Source organism: Arachis hypogaea, chromosome 3, assembly GCF_003086295.3.
Source record: "Arachis hypogaea cultivar Tifrunner chromosome 3, arahy.Tifrunner.gnm2.J5K5, whole genome shotgun sequence".
Lineage (NCBI taxonomy): Eukaryota > Viridiplantae > Streptophyta > Magnoliopsida > Fabales > Fabaceae > Arachis > Arachis hypogaea.
The window spans coordinates 93,822,269-93,827,349 of record NC_092038.1 but is presented as its reverse complement, the minus strand read 5'-3'; positions in this window follow the sequence as shown (position 1 = coordinate 93,827,349).

Here is a 5,081-nt window from a genome sequence, read left to right as displayed (position 1 = left end):
GATCCCTTGACTCTTGTTCCTCTTGGATAATATGTTTAGGATCATGTGGCTCTTGGATCAATGGGTATGAGTATTCTTCCATGAGAGGTTGTGGTGGAAAGTAGAATTTATCTTGTGGTTGAAAATTCTCATTTAATGAGGGTGGTTCATCTTGGTAATAATATGGAGGGGGTGGCTCTTGAAAGGGTTGATATTGTGGTGGTTCCATATATGGCTCATATGGCTCAAAAGTTGGTTGGTGTGATGGATATGGATTAGGATCATATGAAGGTGGTTGGTAAGAAGAGGCTTGTGAGTATGGTTGAGAATTATGTTGAGGGTATGGATCATAGGCATATGGTGGTGGTTCTTGAAAGTCACAAGGAGATTCACCATAACCATTGGATTGATATGCATAATAGAATGGCTCTTCTTCATAGTGCATTGGTGGGGGTTGTTGCCAAGAGGATTGATCATATGCATATGGCTCCTCCCACCTTTGGTTATCCCATCCTTGATACACATGTTCATTATAGTCCTCATCACCTACAACATAATTATAATCACACTCATAGCCAAAATGAGAATTCATGATAGCAAGAGAGGGCAAAAAAACAAAAAATAGGAACAATTAAAGAGAACAAACTAAAAATTAACAAAAAAGCAAAAAGCAAACATATTCACAATATTCACATATATACAATAACCAATAACACAACACCATTGCAATTCCCCGGCAACGGCGCCATTTTGATGATTGGATTTTTGACGGTATAGAATTTCACAAATGAATTCTCGTTGCAAGTATAGTTTCCAAACCAATCAAAAATCCTTTCATACAAAAGATTTTTGTCACAAGTAACAAACCCCTAATTTTATAAACCGAAGTATTCAAACCTCGGGTCGTTCTCCCTAGGAATTGTAATGAAGTGTCTTGTTATTGGTTGTGATGTGTTTTGGGGTTTTGGATAAGAAGCATGAAAAGTAAATGGCAATGAAAATAAACTAACAACTATAAAAGGCTCTTGGCAAGGTATGAAAATTAGAAGTCCTATCCTAGTTATCCTTCTCAATTGTGATGAGAATTGTTCATTGCTACCACTTAGTTAACCCTTACTAAATAAAGGAAAGTCAAGTGGATGAATTGACTTGAGCCACAAGTCCTAGCCAACTCCCAAGGAAAGACTAGCTTTAGTGCACTCCAAACCAATTAGCAATCTCTCCAATTACCAATCAACAAAGGAATTAGATAACTCAAGTGTCACTAATTACTATATCTAGGCCAAGAGGAACAAAATATATACTATATCTAGAAGAGGCATTTCAACAAACACATAAAAGGCAATAAAAGTAAACAACATAAATTGCAAGAATTAAAGGAATCTACAACTACAAAAACAAGTGATCAACAATGGAAGAGCAAAGAAGACACATTTATTATGAATTACCTCTTATTGAATTGGAAGAATGTAGAAGGAACAATACTAGATCTACAACAAAATATAAGAACAACATAAAGGAAATTACAACAAGAGAATAGAAGAAGATGAATGTAACAACAAGGAATTGAAAAGATAGAAGTAGAAGAAGATGAATTAAAATCTAGATCTAAGAACTAAACCTAATCCTAATCCTAATCCTAGAGAGAAGTGAGAGCTTCTCTCTCTAGAAACTACTTCTAAAACTAATCCTAATGAGTGTGAATGAACTAATGGTAACTAGCTTGTGTTTTCCTCTTCATTCCTTGGGTTAAATAGCATCAGAAATGAGTTGGATTGGGCCCACAAGGCTTTAGAATTCGCTGGCCACGTTTTGCTTTAAGTGAACCAGGTGGCAGCAACGGCGCGTGCGCGTACTATGCGCGTGTGCGCCACCATACGTGTAGCAACTATGGCAAATCTTATATCCTTTTGAAGACCCGGATGTTAGCTTTCTAACCCAACTGGAACCGCATCATTTGGACCTCTGTAGCTCAAGTTATGGTCGTTTAAGTGCGAAGAGGTCGGCTTGACAGCTTTCCGGTTCTTTCATTTCTTCATGAGTTCTCCAACTTTTCATGCGTTCTTTCTTCATTCCCTTGATCCAATCTTTGCCTCATAAACCTTAAATCACTTAACAAACATATCAAGGCATCTAATGGAATCAAGGTGAATTAGATTTAGCTATTTTAAGACCTAAAAAGCATGTTTTCACTCTTAAGCACAATTAAAGGAGAAGTTACAAAACCATGCTATTTCAATGGATAAATATAGGTAAAAGGTCATAAAATTCCCTAAATCAAGCACAAGATAAACCCTACAAATGGGGTTTATCAACCTCTCCACACTTAAACCAAGCATGTCCTCATGCTTAAACCAAGAATGAAGTAAAGGGTATGGCATTTATTCAATGGAACTAACTAAATGCAATCTACCTATATGCAACTATCTAAATGAATGCAATTGCTTGGTCAAAATAAATCAATTCCCAAGAAGCATATATGCACAAGGGCTAAGGACTAGCAAGTCTACTCCACAATTGAATTGAGTTATTAAATATTTTTACAAACTTGCATGAAAATTGACACTTATGGGTGGAAACATGTAATTGAGCAATCGAACCCTCACCGGTAGTGTTTGCACTCTATTTGCTCAAGTGTTTAGGGTTAACTCTCTCAATTCTCCTCTATTTCATGCTTTCTAAGATTTGTTCTTCTTTTAACAATCAAGATATATTTCATGCATGCATACAAGTATCATGAGGTCTTTTCTTTGGTTGTAATGGGGCTAGGGTCAAGGTATGATGCATATATGGTTAAGTGAGCTTGAAATTTGAATCTTTGATAAGCTTAAACTTCCCACCTAACCTATGACATCCTATACAATTAAGTTCTAACCTAACTACCCATTTTTTACTTTTTCACATACTCATGTATCCCTTTTCATTTCACAACACTCATGCATTGATTTTATTGAGCTAAACTTTGCTTTGGGGCATTTTGTCCCCTTTTTCATTTCTTTTTCTTTTCTTTTTTTTCTTTTCTTTCTTTTATTTTTATTTTTTTTCTTTACCATATTATTTTTCTTTTCTTTTTCTTTTGTTTTTCTCATTTTTTTTTCTTTCTATATACAAGAACCTCAATGCATAAGGTCTATACATTTGATCAATACATGAGCATGTACCCAATTCCTAATATTTTCAATAAAAATACAAAATTACCCTTTTATTCACCCAATGTCCCAAGATTCCCACACTTGAATGATACTCACACACACTAGCCTAAGCTAATCAAAGATCCAAATAAGGACATTTATTGTTTTTCGCTTTAAGGCTTGTAATGTGCTAAATTAAAGAACCAAGTGGGTTAATCGTAGGCTCAAAATTGGCTAACAAAGGAAGATAAAAGGTAAGGCTTTTTTGGATAAGTGAGCTAATGAAATGATGGCCTCAATCATATAAATGCATGGATACACAAAATAGACATAAAGAATCAAACAAATCAAAGATTACAATCATAGGAAGAGAATAATGCACACAAGAAGGAAAAATAAGTGGTTATAAGATGTAACCACACCATTAGGCTCAAATCTCACTTGCTTGTGTTCTTAGCTCAAAAACATGATCCAAAAGATATATAATTCAAGCAAGTTTAATGAAAAGTTTTCACTCAAATCAATTAATGCCCTATAGATAGAAATCTTGAAAAATTTTCATTATTTTGACTAAGCTTATTTTGTATATATATGCAAAAATTAAGAAAATGCAAGTAAAAACCCTAAAATCCTAGCATGAAATGCAAAAGTGTTGGAATTAGAAACTTGTCACCCAAAATCGCCGACCGGTCGGACGACCTCCCCACACTTAAAAGTTTGCACCGTCCTCGGTGCACCCAAAGATGAGCAAGGGGGTACGGAGACTCTCCGGATTGCTGCGTGTTCTTAGTCTTGCTTCCGTATTGCTTGTGGTGCATCAATCATGAAAAACAAAAATATAACACCATAAGATGAGAAGATATAAAAGCAAGGAGGCATACATTGTTGGAATGAGGTAAATCACTAGAATTGAGTGAGTGGATTAGTGTGACATGAATGACAAATAAGTGTGTGAATTCTAAATTGCGCGGTTTAGAACATACCTTAGCATAAAAAGCTATGTCACAAAAGAAGCATGCACTTCACTTATCCTAGTGTGCTTGAGATGCTTTAAGTGAACTTGTAAGGTAAAACAAGCATTAGAGAAGCATAGAAGCATTCAAGCCAAACTCATATGGATGCGTATGATCATGAAATACAATGCATTAAGGTAAATGCACAACATCATCCCTCAAGATATTGCCCACTCAAAGAGAGAGTTCAAATCACATGGTGGCTAGCTACAACATGCAATTCAAAAGAGTTACAAGCTCAAAGGCAATTCTCATTACTTGGTATTTTTCAAAAGGTAAGCATGAAAAACTCAAAACCAAGTAGCAAAATATAACCTCAATAATAGAATCCAACAAAGATTATCTAAAAACATTCATGCTAAAATAGCATTTAGGCAATAAGGGGCAGCAATGTATAGTAAACAAAGTCAATAAGCCAACACTTATAATGAAAATGGAGAAAATAAAATGAAAACTAAACTAAAGTTATCTAACAAATTAACTAACTAACTAAGTGACTAACTAAAATAAATGGTTATCCATGGTGTTTGGAAGTGTTGGATGAAGGGTAGGAGAGGGAAAGAAGAAAGGAGGAGGAAATAAATGGAAGGAGGAGAAGAAAAGAAGTGGATTGAAGGAAGGGCATCCACGCGTACGCATGCATGGCACGCGCGCGGATGGCTTATTTCGAGAGTGACGCGTGCGCGTCATGTGTGCGAGCGCGCAAATAGGTTTGTGCCTCAGGCCTAATTTCCGCACAGTGCAGGCCTAACTCTCGGGTCAAGGTATGGAAGGTGGAACTTCTCAATCCACGCGTACGCGTGCATGGCGCGCTCGCGTGGATGGTCCAAAATGCTTGATGCACGCATACGCACGCAGTGCGCATACGCGTGGATGGTGCTCTGTTTGTCAAAATTTTTCTATGTTCTTGCACCAATCCAAGCATTCCAAACCTCCAAACAGCTACCATAACACCCTA